At 37.7% G+C, this 19543-nt stretch overlaps 1 protein-coding gene across 3 annotated transcripts in view; it reads left to right on the forward strand.

Annotated features, from left to right (window-relative positions):
• The window catches only part of FIGN (fidgetin, microtubule severing factor), a 101008-nt gene that overhangs the window by 35523 nt on the left and 45942 nt on the right, over positions 1 to 19543 (forward strand). The window contains exon 2 of one of the 3 annotated variants that reach the window (XM_085325863.1): positions 325 to 472. The exons of the other annotated variants lie outside the window; for them this stretch is intronic. The gene's annotated coding sequence lies outside the window, so the exon portion shown is untranslated. The remainder of the gene's footprint in view (positions 1 to 324; positions 473 to 19543) is intronic. 3 annotated transcript variants of the gene reach the window in all.

Consider the following 19543-nt stretch of genomic DNA (forward strand, 5'->3'; position numbering starts at 1 on the left):
GAGAAGGTACCTAGCCTACTCCATTCAACATTTGTCCTGGTGCTAAAATAAGGGTATGCTCTAAAGGAGAGCTGGGCCGTGAGGGAATAAGTCTGTGGACGGTAAATAAGCAAGTAAAGAACAAACTCTGTGGGATGTTTGCTGTCCTATTCTGTCCTTTGCCCAAAGTATATTAAAACAAAATTTGAAGTGTTTCATTTAATTTTGATTGCACTTTTGCAGGCCGACCGTGATTAGTTTAAAATGTTTAGCGGTTATTTGGAAAGGAGTGGTTCTGTGCAAAATACAGGCATGAATTCATAGTTGTGTTTTGGTTTTTTTCAGGATTTGTTTCACAGAATTTCACCTAGCGCTCTATCCAAACCATCAAGCTTCACTTAGTTTCAGCCCCAAATTACATCGTTCGAGCCCAGTAGAAGTTTCTCCGTTTCGGCAGGCCGAGCCGCAGGTTGTGTGGCAGCGGATAGATGAGGTGAGCCGCTGAGGGCCGGGGAGGCGCTGCGAGCAGAGCGCAGGGGAGGCCGCGCTCGCCGAGCGGGCCGGCAGGGCCGCAGCGCGGGCTCGGGAGCGCGGCCCGGGCGCCTCCTCGCCGCCTGCTGCCTTCGTCAGTAGCTCTCGGGAAAGGCGTGCGAAAATCGTAGCACCGGCCGAAAAAGAGCAGGGTAAAGAGAATCGCGGCAATTAAGCCTAGATCTGTTCTGCTAAATCTGTGGCTCTTAAAGTTTGCTTTTGGTGATCTTAACCCAAGGCAGTTTATCTTGGTGGAATTGAATTACACACACATCATCAGACTGGTATGAGTTTTCTTTTTTTCCCCAACTGTGGGTTAATGCAGTTAGACAGTGTGTTCCCTGTGAACCATGAATTATCAGCTAGTAGATACTGAGCCTAAGATGAAGAGCGCAGTCTATTTTTACTGTGATTAATCAGCTTGATCGAGTTTGGGATATTTGTTTCAGGTTAGGTGTAGTGACAGGGTGARATTTCATCTCTGAATTCCCCTGTACCCGAATTTGCTTTCAACATAGATGCCCTTACAAGGGTTGGGTAGTTGCAGAGGGCTCGGTTATATGTTACAAATATACATGATTCATTTCAATTGGTCTTTTCAGTTTAAAAATTGTATTTGTCCTCTTGCTGCACTGTTTTGCCGGTGTAAAGATCATAGGTTTTATTTGATTATATTTTGGTACTCTGTTAAATGAGACTGGGTCACCTTGTACCATGCAACATTTCACTTCACTGTTAAAACTTAATGCCATCTTTTTATCTTTCACTGAGTGGATGTCAGAGGACATAATGTTAATACAAGATAGGCATCTCTAATATTTCATGAATGGCCTTTTAGAAAAATTTGAAAAACAAACCTAGGAATTAAAAATTGACACTGGGCTAGTGGATTTAGTCACCTTTCTCAGAAGTTGAATGATTTTCTATTTGCGTATCTCATCTATTATGAGACCTGTTCTTTGTGAGGCAAGGCTATTAAAAAAAACACAGGTGACTTTCTCAGACTGAATATGTTGGGTTTTTTTTGTCAAGGAGGGGAGATTTCCATGGAAAAGGTGGTCAAGAATGTAAGATAATAGCCCAAAATAAGTCTGGATATCTATTCAAGGGGTTAGAATTTAATATTAGAATTGAGGAAGTCAGGGATTTTGTGTTTCTTTGTAATTTTTTGTTTGCCACAGCTTCCGTGCCTTAAAAATAAGTCTAAACTTTCCAGCTCTATAGGGAAGCTATGTAGGTTAAATCAAGATCATGTAAAAGGTTATAAAAAGTGCAGATTATTCTTAAAGTATAGGGGGTTTGCCTACATTTTACATATACTGTATTTATTATATATATTGTGCTTAAATTATGGGGGTGATAGTATATAGATGTGGATACCAATGCATATGTGTATGTTTGTGTTTATTTTATATGTTTACAGATTTATTTACAAATACTGGCATGCTTATCTTAGGTTATATAAGGGTTTTTGTAGCAATATTCCTGCATGTTCTTTTTCATATGTGGCAAAAGATGCATTATGCTTGCCACTAAAATATGCAAGGATTATATATTATTTGCATTCTCTGATACTTTAGACTAAGACAACTCTCATTAAACTTTTGAGCATAAGATTCACTAATTACTATTCTTTCATGGGCTAATTGTGTTATTAAGTTAATGCATAAGAGAGAGATGGCTATCACAGTGTGCAGGAATTAAACATGAGCTGTAATAATCATGAAATAGGCTGAATGATATAGTGGGAGGATGTATTTATGTTTCTGCTCTAAATATTCATGCCCAAAATCACATTAAGCTACTAGTAAAATCTGATATCTAATTGATACATAATAGAATGGGAAAACGAGAGTCAAAGTGACCTCCAAGATCATCAGTCCAGTCATTGGTGACACTATGTCATATAATCTTTTTCCTAAATTTGTTGAGTTCCATAAGTTTATGGAGCTTCATGTTTAGCATTGATCATCTCCACAAAATTGATATTTTATTTGGCAGAATTCCGTGTTAGTAAGTTTGCTTATATTAGCGTAGTAGAATTTTAGAAGTTACTAAATTCTAAAGGTGAGACATGCTGGCCAGATAAATGGTTTGGTAAAGTCAATTCATTCTTGGTTTCTAAAATAAGAGTGCAAGTTGTTGTCAGCAGTCTCTTCCCTTGCTGCAGTTTTTTAAGTACAGAAGAAATGCAGATGTGCCCTCAGTGTTAGCAGGCAACCCCTGGAATTAGGTGGTTTTAACAGACTGCTTTGTTTCTTTATAAAACTTCATCTGAAATAGRCGGATTTCCGGACAAATTTTGTGAACTACCAATAATCTTTACCAGAACCAAATTATATTATTAAATATCCTTAGTCCTATCAAACCAATAATTGTATTTTGATTGTTTTGGTTATTACTGTGGGATTTTTTTACACAATTCAAATTTGCAAATGTAAAATTCTATTGCCTTATGACAATATGTAGATTTGTGGCATTCCCAAGAGGTCCTTGGGTCCATAAACCAGTGGGTTTATTATGTAACGCTGCATAAATGGTGTATTTTCATCTGTGACAGATATAATCTTGAACCTGTATTTTTCATGTTACTTAACTGTTTCAGAACATCATGTGTGAGAGAACACATCAAAATGGAAATTGCTTCTACAGAGGTAGCAATAAATATTGGTTGGGTATATTGCATTGTTGGGCTCCATGTGTTTTAGGATGTTCTCAATTCTCTTGCTCTAATCAACACTGTAAATACATGCTGCGTTTTCTGGTTGTCCATTTGTTGGATTAACAATTTGGACCTTGCAGTTTCTACCATACGTCTTGATTATTTACCATATGTAGTCATGGTTATTTAAGAACATCCCCTAACAAAATTACTCTAAAACCTTCTGTCTTTTCTAGCTATTCAAAGAAAATCAAATGATAAAAATTCTATGCTTTGTATGTAGGGTTAACTGCTAGTTATTTGAAGTTTAGCTAGTTAAAAAGCTGAGAAAAACCTTTACATTCGTGAAGAAGTCTGCATCCCTACTGACCCACAGAAAATTTTCAGCTTTTCATTTAAATACTGTTTTTGTGTATGTTAAAAGAGAAAAAAATATTGCAAAATATAACCTTCAGCAGAGATTAAAATAGATTATATTACCTAATTGAAATACTTCAATGTTTACAGTAATATATGATTAAAAAAGGGCAAAGGACGAATATTTGTGTCTGATTCTGACAATTGTGAGCCAGAGGCTTTATATGAAGTTGTTGGTATATTACTTGCATTGAATATACCCTTAAAAGATTTTGCTTAAGTCGTTTCTCCTTTAATGTCTTTATAAACATGTAGTTCATGTCCCATTTTTATCTACTCCCYGCTTTATGCCATTGAGCTAGAATAGAATCAATCCTAGTTCCCCACCTTGTCTTTCAAATGAGCATAGCACCGTGATGGCTATATACCTTACTTCATTTTAAGGCCCTTTATTGTGTCAGTGATACCACTGTGTTTCCTGTGGAGTTTGAGTATTCTTGTGAGTGACTTTCCAGCAGCAGACTTAGTATATACTAATTTTCTATTGTATACTTTCCTCTGTGGATCAATATGGATTTTAATTAACATCCTAACAAAATTATAGTTATGCTCAAAGCTCTCTCTCCCCTTGTGTTTTGCTGGGAACTTGGTCTTCAGCAAGTTCCTATCATACTTGACATTGTCAAGAACAGACATAATTGAAATCCTTTTTCATTTATCCTGAGGCAAAGACTCTTTCTTTCTTTCTTTCTTTCTTTCTTTCTTTCTTTCTTTCCTTTTCTCTTTCTTTCCTCTTCAGTAGATATGCACAGAAGTTTGCTAACTGGGGGGATAGAGCTCCAAGCCTAGTGTAAACATCAAAGCTGAGCTGATACAGAGATTCTTGGAAGAAGTTTCCACCATACTTGGAATGTCGTGACACCATTTCATTCAATGGCTTTTCCACATTGCATTACATTAATCACTTCCTTGCAGGTTTCTTGGCAGATGAGGAGAAAGGGAGACCTTCAGTAGAAAGCAGGATGATGATTTTGAATGAATGAGGATGAAGGTGAACTGTTAGCTTTCAAGCTAATGTGAGGTAGTCAGAACATAGAGCTGTGAAGTAGGTCAGTACTTTTGTCATCTTTTTACATCAGTTTTTCTGCAGAACTGTATTTAAAAATGTTTAGCTTATATTCACAAATAGCACTGATATTTCTGTGTCTCCTCCTTGCCTGTACACTATGTTGGATTGTTTTCTGTTTTTTTTATCCCTTCTGTCGTGTAGCTTTCAAAATCKCTTGTGCTAATAAGCATCTGATAGATCTCACCAGGAGTCTTGGCTTCATGTTTAGTCTTTCTTCATTCTAACAATTCTGTCTACAGTACATACTGTTCACAGAGTAGATCTTGCATATTGCTGTTCAGCTGCCAGGCTCACAAGTAATAAACTCTGCATTTCATTTCTGAATTAGTGTGTTAGGGAGAAAATAGAGGCCAATGCCACATCCTTGGCCATGGCTGAGGAGGGCATAGGACCATCTGGGAAATGAGATGGTCAGTGACCACTCATTTTCTTAGGAAAAAATACACTTTTCCTGCAAAAAATATCTGTGGACAGTTTATTTCTGAAGAGGAGGAGCTGTATAGTGCTGTCTCTGGTTCTTCTGTGTGGGATTTGGAAACTTTGCCATTTAGTGTACAAATGCCATCTTCATGCCGAGATTCCATAACAGTAATGCTAAAGAAAGTGTTAGTGTTCTGCAATTTCAAATTATATATATAACCAGCCTAATAGTGAGTTTTACTACTAAAATTTGGTTACATTTTGAGATGTTTTATGCTGTCACCTGGACTTAGAAAAGTTGAATCCAATGTTAAAGGCAGAAAGCCCACTTGCTTTGGCTGGATTGTGTTCTGTTTGGTTGTCACATATTGTGTTATGATTACCTGCCTGCAGYTCTCTTAGGCAAAAAGGTAAATTTGATGTCTCTTATCATCTTYGTTTCTGGATTTTGAATAAAGCCTAATTTGAATAAAGGCCTATTCCTCCTGTGTAATAGTGTTGGACTATCCCAGGATGATTGCTTGCAATGTTTAAAGCTTGCACCTGTTCCCCACGGCAAACACACAGATAACACTATATGAAGTGGCAATGGGAAGGAAGCCCAAATATTATCATACATATGTTATTTATTTCTCTCTATATGTGCTTTCTGGCAGCACTTTAAGAATTACCATTAGCATACCCACATTGATAAAACAAGTAATGATGATGCTGTGCTATAACATGGATTGGAATCTGACTATGCATCTTTTTAAATATATGCATAATTATTTTCCATTAAATACATTAGACTGAGGATAAAACACTTAAGTCACTCCTTTAATAAGAACAATTTATACTTTTGCTTGCTAAATTGTCCTTTATAAGATATTACTGTCAGCTGTGCCACAAATACTGCATATACACCATCACTAGCTAAGGTGTTGTCTTATTAGGAACTGCTGTCTCAGCAAAATGAGAATATTAATCTAAAGAAGTCTATTTCTTTTTCCTGGCAATGCAAACAATTCTATCCTACTTAGAACTGCAGTGTCAATATTTTGTACTGCCAGTGTTGACTTATTCATTGTGTTTTTTGGCGTATGTTACAACTCTGAAGATTCYGATTTTAGCTTTTCATTTGAGGCTAGTTCAGAATATTTCTGGTGCATATCTGAGATTTTTTTTCATCACCTGCATAGTTTTCATATATGTTTAGGTGCACTTTTTGAAGTACCTTAGTAATGCTTGTATATTTAAACAAAGTCCCATGTTTCACTGAAAATTCCCCCCTTGGTAACCTGGRGAGTGGATACTCCAGTAAGTCTGTTTCATTCTGGACAAAAGCTTGAGCAATTATGTTTGTCCAGTGTTCTAGAGAGCGTATACAACTGCTGAAGCTTTTCCAGCTTTGACTTCAGTTTACAGATCTTCCTTAGCTTGCTGAAAAACAAAAATCTCTCTACCTAGGGAGGGAGGAAAGTTTGCTGAGCATTTTTAGAAGTGGAAATAAGTAGCTTATGACCCGTTTCAAACAATGTTGGCTTCCTATCAATACCAAAATATTTTTAAAATTTGTTTGACAGGTATATTTTTGGCTTTAATCATGCTCAGGTTATTTATTTGTTTAAATCATACTGTTGTAAGAGCATAATGCTACTCTTACTCACACATCTGTAGAAAATATAAAGGATTTATGATGCAAATCTTAACAAAGAGGTGAAAACCTGATTGGCTCACTGAAAATTTTTATTAGAAACTCTTTGCACAGGACTACATCCAGCAGCTAGTTCAGATACAAATTTTTTTGCGTATGTTCCTCATTCCAAAGCTCATTCCAGAGCATCATTATATCTTCTGTTTGTCTGGTAGAGCAGGTTGGTGATAGCCTCACCATGAAATCAGCCTTTAACTTCTTACCTGGAGATTCTGCTTCCACTCTGCAGAGTTTGCTTAGCTTTAGCTTTAGAGAACTGTGATTCTTGCAGAGAATTTTCTGGCCATGCTCTCTATCTTCTTACTCTGCCCCTGCTCAAAATGCTATTACTGAACTACAAATCTTTTAATCTTCTGTATCATCAAGTTGTCTGGTTGAAGAAAAAGAAAATTAAAAAAAAAAAAAAAAAAAAAAAAACACACACACACACACACACCCAAAACTACTACTTCTCTTACAAATGTGTTTGTTGTTTCTTTGAATAATTCTTCTGTGCTAGTGGCAGTACTGTAATTTCTTTGTTCCTACCTTATATGTTCTCTGAGTGCTTGCTGATTTCTGCTAAATGAGGCAATTATTGCATTTTTTCCTGTATGCTAACTTGTGTATCTCAACATGATAGTTGCCAAAGCATGTACATTTCCAAGAACTGTTTTTGTTAGGTTCCAACTTGAAATCTGTATACTCTTCTGGTGTGTGCTTCCTGTAATATTTCTTGTAATATTCTGGATTCTTTTTAATGCTGGAAGACTGACTCCCATAAGTATCCATCCTTKCTTTGGCCATTTCTTGCCAGTTATTGCCTCTAATAAGGTCCACTAAATTGCATGGTTGCCTCTTTAATGAAAGGTCTATCCTAAATCCAGATATATTTCTTTCTGGTCTCTGTTTGAACAAGTATGTGACTCGTGTTCTTTTATCACATGAATATAGAGCACAGCATTCTTTCAAATTCTGGAATAATTTCATAGCCTCCTTCAACTGAATTTATTGAGAGATGATATGTGTTCCTCCGCTTCAGAAAGTGTTGTTATCTAAAGCAACTGATTGCCTTTCTCTTTTGCTGGCACCTTTGTCCTCCAGATACAGAATTTCATTCTTTAAACAATCTTCTGTTGTTATTTACCACTTTGGGATGTAAAAGTTGGTTAAATTTCGTACTTGGTCTTTCTTTTAAATTGCTGTTCTATTTAGCTTCTTCTCACTCTTGTATGACAAAGTGCGCATTGAGAGTACATTAGTTGACACACTCACAAAATCTCCACTTTTTGTAATAAAATAATGAGAGCTCCTGAGCCTGTAAGCCTAGTGTCATTGTCTCAATAGTCTAGGGGGGATTTTGGAGTGCAAGGGAAAATTTCCATTAAATTTTCTCTTCCCTAATGGTAGACCTCTGCAGTGGCAGCAGAAGTCGTTTTGCTGGCTTAACTTCTCCCAGAGGTCTTTGCTTTTACATGGATCCTCCCGCCTGTGACCGATTCTGTAGACCTTAAGGCCAGAATTCCCTGGCTGAGCATGGACATGAAGGATACCTGGATCTAGGTCCAAGCACGCTCAACATTATTGTGTACTGTCCTGGTGTGACTTTGGTTGATATCAACATCACTACTTGTAAACTAGTACACAGCTCTTCCATTGGTCTCAGAAAAAAGCATTAAAATGGTTTGGGAGTACTGAGCTTGTGCTGCTGCTATCTTGTTAAACAAAATTCCTCAATTTATAGAGCAATCAGCTATGAAAACTTAGACCTGAACTAAATTCGCAATTGTAAAACTAGACATTTGTTTTAGTTGTTTCAGTTAAAAATCCCAAAGATTTAATATAAATTATTTCAGAGATGGTTTTCAGCTTGTTTTTTCTCAAAGGATCTCTCCTCTGCCCTAATCACAGTTTTTCTGATACTGATTTCCATCACCAGCCTGAAGTAAAATGACATGAAATGAGAGGCTTTGCACTGGTGCTTGACTGACCAAAGCTTTCTTGGCCCAGTAAGGTGAGTGGTTTGCATTGAGACATCCATCACTAATAACTAGCAAGGAAAAAGGGATGTATCAGAGTTGCCAGTGTGAGTCACTGCTCTGAATCTGCTTACATTAATGATTAGGAAAACAAGGATGGGGAGTTTCTAAAGAAGATATTAATGCTTTAGAAATCATACCTCATAGTCTTTACATGTGGAAGGACAAAAGCTCATTCCTGCAATGGCAAATGTACATATAAATAGCTGTAGTAGCTGTTACATGTAACTTTTAATGATTGAGAGAGGACACTGTTGAAGAGAATAAGTCTAGGCAGCTCTCTGATATAGTTCTAAGAAAGCTAGACTATTAGGAGAGTAAATTARAAAGAATGTTTTTATTTTCCAGGTTAATAGAAATGTAGAAAGACAACCTAAAATATCACACAAACCTGTGATGACCCTGGTAATTAGCATTTATATATCCAGGTGCAAAGGCAGTCAGTTCTACAATGAACTCCACTAAAGCAGGCTCCTTATAGGGTTAGTTTTAGTTCTTGAGTTTTCTCTCTTTCAGGGTGATTCCTTCAAATGATGACAGAAACAGCAAACATTTTTGCTTTTCTGTAGCCAGGCCTTTCCTCCTTTTTGGAATAAATAGAAATATTAACCAAACTTTTACTAGGGCATTTACCAAAATGAAGATAGTATAATTGTCTTTGGACAATGAGCATTAGGGAAAAGGTACAAATATTCCTGCTCAAGAAATATATTAACCTAAGACTCTGTGACATGTACATCACTTACAAAATATATATATGCGTACGTTATATTTGTGTGGTTCCTGTAAGCAAAATATGTTATAAATGATAATGAAATAACAAAACTCTGTAGTAGTTATTTCTATTCACCAGAAGACTGTCAAGAGAGAATGAGGCAAACTTTAAGAAAAAAAAAAAAAAAAACCCAAACAAAAAACACAACTCCCTTGTCCTTTCAAGACTTAGGTCTGTTTTCTTGTAGTCATTTTTAGGAGACTTTTTGTGGTGCCCTTTTCTAGGCCTTCTGGGACTAACCTCACTCTTCAATAGGTTTAGTTAAGAAAAAATACTTAGCTTACATTTAAAGGAAAAAAATCTCATATGAGATGTAGAGAAGATGCATTTAATATTAAATACTGTAGCAGTATGGAGGTTAAATTTTTTTTGTCCACACTGGAATTAAAGCACCTTAGTTAAAATGTTCACCACAGCTTGATTTTCAAACACAGTTTTTCTTCTTGAAACATAGACCAATTTGTATCTTCATGGAACTGCTTTGGAAGTTTCTGCCCCGAACCATCAGCTRTTTTTTCTCAAGTGGAAGTTGCTGCCTCTACAGCTGATGTAAAGGCAGTTTTAACCTTGAAATGCTTTCCTTTGTACTGAAGGAGACCAAAACTGCTCCCCTCTCAGCTGGGAAGGGTTGTCTGCAGTGGGAGGGCCGTTGCTAGGAGCAGAGCAGCGTGGTGGAACGGGGGGTCTGCAACTCTGCCTCCCCAGCTTTACATAAACTCTTAGAGACGATGAACTCTCGTTGCATTCTCACTAGGAGAAGAAGGTCCAGCCGCGATGAAGTTATCGTGTTGTGGCTGATGAATCGCAGATTGGGAACTGTGCTGTTAGTGGTTCGCCTTACTCTGTTGATAAATGTGATGTGCATAAGCAGAGTTTGTATGTCTTCACCAGGGTTCTGCTCTTAGTTGTTGCATCTTGTCTACTAAGTAAAAAGAATAAATTCTGTTTCTTAGTGATTACTTYCCCTTGTATTTTTTTTATGTTGCTTGTAATTGAAAATGAAATGGAGAAAACTAACAGCAATGGCATGTGTGTGTGAAAGCATCAAAAGAATAACTAGGAACRCGTATACAAGGGCGTTCAGATGGTGAAACACTGCGTAACAGTATTCTGAAGGAAGATGTTACAAAGAAAATACTCTATGAAGATTCAGTATCACTAACCTCCCCCTCGCCATGAATTTAATGTTTAGTGTGATTCTTCTGGCTTTAAAATTATTAGTTACTAAAGCTATTCAGTAAGAAGGTGTTTCAAAAAGAAACGTAAATTGTAAAATTCAGCTGGGACACGTACTGTACTGTTGGTATTGTTTTGTCAAAAAATGATTTAAAATGAACTAGAAAATTGCCAAACCATGAAAGCATGGGATGTGGGAAAGTTAATATATTAAAGAAACAGTACGATGAGAAGAAAATGTGCTATTTTAAAAACGGTATTTTAAGAACATCACTTATATAGAGAATAAGGCAAAATCATAATCCTTTATGAGTGCGATAAATACTGCCTAGCTACTGCCACTTAATGCAATACCTTTCTTAGTGAACTCTGAAAGAATGCACTATGGAGAGGGCTTTATCTTTTTGTGCAATATACATTTAGTTGTTTTCTTTAACTGAAATAGAAGGATGATGCTGTGCTGAATGCACTTTGGTTAGTGAAGCTGATGCACAATGTCGTGGACCAGTGCGTGTATGCAGCCGTGTACATGGGAGCAGGGCAGGTACTGCAGTAGCCCGAACGCTTCGGTTTGACGTGCTGTCGTTGCACTGCTCGGAGAATCTGTGTGGCTCAGTGGTGGACTGCAGTAGTGGCTACGTTAAAAACAGGAATGTATGTATTTTTTTTCCTCTCTACAGTAAAGCTTGATGATGTTATTTTTGTTTTAGAGACAGGATGTGCAAAGAGCCAAACAGGAAGTAAATCCTTCTTATTTTATTTGATGCAACTTCTTGTGACTGGCCCGCTATGTGAGATGTTTGTGTGGAATTTTGGGAGGCCAGAAAAAAAGATAGCATTTTGCTTTAGTTCACTTATTAATGTTTGTTTAAATAGTTAACTCAGGCATGTAGAGTGCAGGGAAAGATAAGACTGATTAGTATTTGCACTTTGCTTTGTATTTGTATAGCTAGTGGTTCCTCTGAAAACTAGCTGGTGATAGATAGTAAGACAAGGTAAAATACTTGCGTTTCCTAGTCCTCTTACCATATGTTTCCTTTCACTTTAGCATAGTCTTATATGCCCTTATTCATGATGTGTAAATCACGGCTAGGGTGTGGATTGTTTAATTCCTGTTAACATACTGAACTGCAAGATGATTTGTTCTAGTGTGTGTTGGAAATACAGGTTTTCATGCAAAATTCAAATGCAAACTGCTCTTGTTTCATAACAAAAAAATTCTTTTCTCGCCTGTCCCTGGAAGGAACGCAACTTTGAAAATGCTTCTACTTGAAATTGTGATCTAAAATGATTACATGTACCACCTAAGATTATTGCAGGTGAAAGATAACAATGATGCTTTTTGAAGTTGGTTGACTTTGCTTATTTGACAACATTTTAGAGAAAATTCAAGTCCTGTCAATGTTGGTAGCAAAATTTCCTTTGACTTCAGTGGACACAGAGTTTCATTTATGTTATACAAACGCTCTCAGTGTTTGGTGGCTGGTCTGTGACACTTCCTTTCTCATGTGCTGTCATGATGTCTCTGGCTTTCCGCTTCTTGCCRAAGGGAGTTGCGTACACATCTCACGTTGCACAGAAGGGTGTTTGCTGAAGAGACCAGCGCTGAGACTGAACAGGGTTCAGAGAAGTACCCACAGAGCTAGAAGGTGTGGAAAGATCAGCTGTTTGGTGGTATCCTCTACACACAGGCCAACAAAGGTGAGAGAGAAGAAAAATCTCTCTCAAAGATTTTAAAATGAAATAATCATATTTCAAAATACATTGCTGACATTTGAAATTGAATTTCACCTATCCAGTCATTTTCATCAAGCATTAAATAACTTGGCCTTGAAAAAATCTTGCAGCCTGTGTTCCCTTAAGTAGTGGCCGTAGTTAGAAATTAACTGCAGTGGTGTTCTGAAAGCGCAGCCTGCCCTGCCGTCAGGAGTGCCCTCAGGGTCCTTATTAAAGAGCCTCTTTGCTGATATAGCGCCTTTTAAAACATACTCCCTCTAATCTGTTTAGGAAACAGCAGAAGGTTCAGATGTGTTTCCTTCCTTGGGAGCCTTCACCTACATTTTGTTTCTCCACACCCTGCCCCCTTCTCGCCCGAACTTAGAGAAGGATGTTTGAAACTAGTTGTTATCTTCACATGACGTGTAGCTACTCTCTCCCACCTACTCTACTCCTCTCTACCCAGATCTCTCAGATGAGCAGCAGAAGGCTGCTCAGGAAGGGGGCGAGTCCAGCTGTTTTGGCAGCCTGCTGCTTTAACAGCTAAGACTCGTCTTTCTCCTTTGGCATAGACCAGGCAGGCTTAATGCTGCTCATCAAATATGTTCRCGGTAGGAGGCATGAGGAAAGTGAGCCAATAGGAATGTGGTATGGATAACTTGAAAAACTACAATTATGATTAACACTTCAAGTGCTATTTACTTTAACATTTGACCAAGATAATGCTGCTAATTTCTTTTAGCTTAATGTGAAATTTAGAGTCTGATTGTTCTAATTGGCAGAAAAGGGAAGGCTGCCAAAAACACATGCTGATTTACCTCCCTCTTCATTCCTATTGACATCACTGAAGTTGCACYGGACACTAATGGCTAAAGAAAGTTACTTTGGACTTCGGCTTCTTTCTGCAAATGTCCACCTCTGATCTAAAAGCTCAGAATTTAAGATCCTCCAAGTTAATGCCATGAAGCAGACAAGATAAAAAAAATAAATAAATCCATTAGCTCATCTTTCACAGCTCTGCAGCGTCCTGCTACTTTGAGGGTAGTAGCTTATTTGATCTTTCCAAATTAAAAACACAAATGAGCCAAATAGAAAACAGTAGTGGTGGGAATAAGGAAAAGACATCTGTGAATTTGATACGGACCATTTCAGTATCACAGCCTATAGCAGTAATGCATAAGGCATTTGGAGAAGGTAGTTCAACTCTGCTGCTGAACGTCTTCAGGCATAGACACTTGTGAAGATTTTATAGCAACATGAGAATAGACTGATATAACCTAAAACACTGTAGGCTACCAGATCTATCATTGAATCAGTAAAATCCACCTTTTTGGCTCATAGACTAGTATGATACATGAATTGGAGACTGATAYGGGGGGGACTGCACACTGCCATGAAGATATTAATCATTCTAATAGAGAACCAACTGAAGACCCTTGTGTAGCATGCAGGAGAGACAACAGCCTTGGTGTTCCAATCTCTTAAATCTCTTTCAAGAAAAGGAAATTGCAAGTCCTATTGGAAGCAGCAGGAGAAAGGGTAGCTGCTTCCCCCCCCCCCCGTCTTCTCCTAGAACACACCAATCTCTTGCCAAAGGATTTCATTTTGTCTCCTTTCACTGAAGCCTTTACAGTCTTGAAGTTACAAGTGAGCTTTCATAAGAAGTGGTACAGGTTATATACATCACCTATTTTATCCCTTTGCCAAGTATAAGACTTTACAGTTATTTKCAATTGTCATAGTTGAGGGTGATTATTTCTATTTCTTTTTCTGAGTCAGCATTAAAGAAAGAATGAACATCTAGAAGAAAAAAAAATCCTGAAACTATGAAGAAAATACTTGGAGAGTGTTTGTAAAACGTAGAAGGCTTCTAGTAGCAGAGGTTTTTGCAGTTTCTCATGAACCATCACCTGACTTGAAATGTATTCAGAATGTGTAATCATGTGCGTAAGTAACAAGATCCAGGAAGACAGCTAATAACCTTTCAAAAAGTCACATAGAGTTTGAGCCAAATGTTTCCCTAACTTAAAGTATTTTTTATAGCTAAATCCAACACAATGTTGGTTAGTGRCACTGGTGAAATTGGCTGAGACTATGGGCTACYATTTGCAGAAAAATGGACAGAAGTAATTTAAGGGACTGTGTGCGTTCTGCCAGTTAAGCCTAGCTGCATTTTCCAAATGAYTATAAAAGAAAAGGAAAGATTTTTGGTATTGATTTGGTTAATGTAAATATCAAAACCTGTTAAAATTGATGAATCTGGAGTACCCAGCTGCCTGTTGTYRTTATTTCCTTTCTGCTATGTGAAATAAAACAATATCTGATAGATAAAACAATGAAAATTTTGGTGGTTAGTTATGCCRTAAAAGTTCCTTAGGACATTGGCTGATTTTGAGATGGCCTCTCTTAGAAGGTTGAATTGTAGTGAGTTCTTACTCTTACATGTGTACATACTTTTTAATTATTAAATATCAAGTTCTCAACAYCATTTTCCCTTTTTGGTTTGTAACTAGTGGCTCATCTGCAAATCCTTATGGCTTATGCGTCTTCTAAAGAAAGAGCATGCAGTGTGCGTGCACTGTTTTAGCCCAACAGGCGTGGGAGCTTACATAGCTTAGTCTTTTTTCATTTCGATTTGTATTGTCTTGCGGAAGCTCTGGTGAGGGAACATGTGGACAATGGCACTGGCTTAACTTGTTAAGCCAAGATAACTTGATTGTGTCGCTGAGCCTTATCAAGGCCAATCAGTGTGGTAGTTCTGGAGGGAAGATCTATCAGTGCACAGACAGCCTTGAGGTTAGCTTTTCTCAATGCTCTTTTTCTTTTTCGTTTTTTAATATTGCACAAGCATTTTAGGATGACTTAACATGAACAGGAATGTTTTAGATAGATCAGAGATCCGTCTTACAGGGAAATGAAGGAAGAGGGTAGAGGTTACCTCTCCTTTACTCGCAAGCTCCTTTTTCTATGTCAGTCTCCAGCCTTCTTTTTTGCCTCCCTGGCGTGTTTTTGTCACCCAGTACAGAAACCACTACCTGTGCTACCACACGCCAAACAACAGAAAGGGCTTGTTTTATTCCTGTTTATCACCATAGACTCACGCCCTAGAAGACTTTTTGTTGAAATCTGGCCTTGGAGACCTGGCCTTCTCAGTTGGGGTGGCAGGGAAGGCTAACAGTTGCCTTGGTTGGAAGGCATCAAATTGGATAAACAGAAGACGGAGGCCTGGAGAGCAGGAAAGCTCTTGATGGTGATTAGTTGTCATCCTGCTTGTCAGAACAAATGAAGAAGAGGAGCACAATGTTTGCACTGTTTGAACAAGCCTCAGAGAGCAAATTAGATGGTAAATGTGATCATAATTTGCCTGCCTTTCTTGAAGCTCCCATGGTGCTATTAGTGTTTTTCTTTTTCTTTTTGTTTTCTTTTCTTTCTTTTTTTTTYCCCCCCAGGTAAAAAAGCTTTAGCAATACCTACTTCTGTGGAAACTGAAGTGCACTGAGGTTGTTTGCAGAGATGGTGTATAAAGATTTTTGTGGTTTAAGTGGTAGTGAGTATTGTATCTCCTACGTATTGCAGGCTGAGGCAACATGGTGTGTCCTGCCACTGGAAAAGGGTAACGCATTGCAGTGTTGCACATGATGTGAAAAAAGATACAGAAATCTATCTATATATGTACATATGTAGATAGGTATGCATATCTAGCTAAAATAAGCTTGAGCCAATTTTGCTCTTGGTTGAATATAGCTGATAAGCCAATTATGGTATGTTTCGGAAAGATATCTGAAATGTAAACTCTTCTGTCCTATTACACGTGATAACGTGCAGTGGCAGGCTGTGCTCCTTGCTGAACCGTTGGCACACCTACAGTGGCCACAACTGTTTCTGACTAAGAAAGTCAGGAGTTCTGTTTCATGTATATAGAAATGTGGAGTAAGCTGTAGCATTAAGATAATGAATTTAGAGTGGTGAATGGAGAAATGCTACTTACTTTTGTATGTAAAATAAGCTATATTTCACACACAGCAGAAATTGTTAGTGTAAACAAGTATCAATTAGGAAAACAAGTATGAGCATTGTTGGAGAATAAGGTAAAAGCTGTGATGCGAAAGGGTCTCTTGGGCAAAGACAGATGACTGACAGCGAAAAGATTTAAAGTATTTTAACTGCCTTGCAATGAAATCTGAACCTGTGGAACCTAATAAAACTAAGTTTAATTAGAGACCTATAGGAAGCAAAAAACCTTGTTTAAAAAACAAGTGCTTGGACTGTCACATCTCTGTTTGTAGTACCCAGCTAGATAAAAGAACTTTGGGCTACATCCAAAGTCAGAAATGTCCTCAATATATTGTTGAAGAAGAAATAAAAAAGTGAATTCACTGTATTACTATTTGATATGAACAGTAATGGCAAGAAGGTGTTAAGAGAAGCATATTCATTTTTGTCTCATTATGAACTAATTTGTATTATACCAAGCAGCTTAAACTGGTCTTGCTGATACTAACATTTTTTCTCTATCTGATTGTATTTGCCTGTACATTTCTGTTCTTTATCTTTTACCTGTCTTGTTAGGGGCTTACTGGTAAAGTACCCTGCTGAAGGCCAGTGTGTCAATGTTACTCAACATGAAAAAGAGAAATTCTGTCCTAATGCAGAGAAGAGCAATTCTTGCCTACTAGCTCCAGTTGGTTGTGGTGCCCAAAGCTTTATGAATTACAGTGGCTTCTGGAGTTTCCTTTAGAAATGCTCTTGGTTCTGCCTCATCCCCAGCAAAGCTCTCTGATGGCCATGTATTCTCCACTGATCTGCTGGGCATACTTCATACAGAAACATGTACATTTTCTGTTCCTGTGTATTTTGGATGAGCTCAAAGCAGAGGAGTAGAATAAATGAAAAATGTTCTCATTTTAGTCTGCCACAGAATAGTGCCAGATATTGTATTGTGCAAACGAAAGCTGCTAAGTATAAACTTTGGCTGATAAAGCTTTTAGCAATATTTTGATATACTGAAGTTCCAGTGAATCAAATAATGTATAGAATATAGTTGGCAAAGTAGTAGTATTTGCCACATTAGTAAGGCACAGTGGCAAGCAGTTGCATTTCATTTTTTTATTGACTATTTATGATTTTAAAATATTTTTTTCTAAGCTCGTGTCTTCTTTTTTGTTAGTTTTAAAGAGATGAATACTTGACTGGCTCACACACTAATGATTTTTAAGCTGTAGTAGAAGGCTATGAACAGTGATGTGAAAGAGATTAATTAAAATCAATGTTATTTCAATGAATACTAATTGAATTATTAATGCTTGGATCAGGGTTTTTCCCCATTTTGTGATTATTCAGCTTGTTGGCTGATGTATGCACTTCTGTTGATGAAAGCTCTCTCTCCATCTTGCTTTGTTGCTTTGTGGGGGGTTTTTTTTTTTTCCCTTCTTTCCTGCCCCTCAGAGAACGTTGTAGATACAAAATAGGAGATGGGGATTTCTTAATAACAGATTTCATTTATTCAGTACTGCCTCTGTTGTCTTGTCYGAGATGAAGAACAATAGCACAGTCTGTTGCAGAAGTAGCCTGAAAGCTCTTCAGATTTACCATGATCAAAAGCAGGGTGGGCTGGCGTTGGGGCTATGATGGGATGAATCCTAGCTGGAGGTGGGAGCAGGTTGTCAGAAACTGCAGAAGCTCTGACACCCAACTGTACATCCACAGCACAACTGTTCCTAGGATTTCTGCTTCTCCTAGTGTAATGTGTGGCTTACTTGAGCAGCAAGAGGAGAAGAGTGGAGACAATGTGATGGGCAGCTCCGGCTTGGGAGCGTTGCCTTCTCCTTCCCTTCTGCTATCCCTCCTTCCTTCCCTGACTGCTATTAATGTCCTTTCCCTCAGGCTACTGGATTGTATGGTTTCAGCTGAAATGGATTAAAACTTCCTCTTTTTTGATGCCAACATTAATCTGATAAATTCCATTTGCCAGTTCTCTGGAGTTTTTATTTTTTTAACTTGAAGGGATAAGCTTAGGGTCCAAGTGAAAAATTGTTATCCAGTTGAATTTGGAGGGTGGGCTCCCCTCCATCCTAAAAATTGTTATGTTTATGTCTACCAAATTGTATAATTTGCTGCCAAATTACTTAGCACCATGGAGTTATAGAAACAGAACGGTTTGCGTGTGTCTGTGTGCATGTTTTTATAGAGCAAAGGAAACTATCTTCTGTTTTTTCAGAAAGCTTAGTGTGCTAAATGGCCAAGGTAGCTTTTTCTGCAACTACAGTGGAGACAAAACATGACAACTTCCCCCCCCCCCCGATAATAAAGAAAATGTTGTCCAGAAGGTGAAAAAGAGTTTGAAGTGGCAATTTGTCAACAGGGCCTTGGCAAATGATCAGTAATTTTCTGGACTGCCATTCATACTATTGAGACCTTTTAGGATAAAGACTGTGATGAGCTTCCAGTATGCTCTGAAACACAAGCTCTTACAGTACCTATAGTACATAGACAGGGAAGGAAAACCACCTTGTTATGTTATGGATGTTCAGAGAAGATAATATTTTTAAATGACATCTATCTAAATATTATTTATTGGATTACATTATGTTATCAAGGATTCCCAGATATATTATGAGCTATAATTCTCTCTTTTCTTCAGACCAGCTAGGATCTGGTCTTCAGTTGAAGATGTTGGACATCTCAAAAGTAAAGCAGTAGAGTAGAGCAGTAGAGTTCCTGTCTTTAGTAGTCTCTGCAGTTCTATCAGCCAGATGCAATAGGGTTTTCTCCCTTCACTGTAAATCATCAGTACCTGTTATTTTAATTATTTCTTACTACTACCACTTATATTAACGGTATTAACCAATATTACTATTTGCATTTCTGTAACACTTTCTGGAGCACTCCAGAACTTTACAGATTTGTTGTAAGACTTGTTTTAGATTGGAAAACTTTCTGGGAGATAACAAAGAAAATAAAAATGGAGATTGAAAGGTAGGTCTGTTGCCATTACAGATTCTGTATGGAGAAATTTGGTGACACAGTCATTGGTCCAGTGCTTCATTCATAGCTCTTCCTGCCCAGTGGACACAAAATCCTTCAC

Source organism: Rhea americana, unplaced genomic scaffold, assembly GCF_003343005.1.
Source record: "Rhea americana isolate MKP2758 unplaced genomic scaffold, rheAme1 scaffold_124, whole genome shotgun sequence".
Lineage (NCBI taxonomy): Eukaryota > Metazoa > Chordata > Aves > Rheiformes > Rheidae > Rhea > Rhea americana.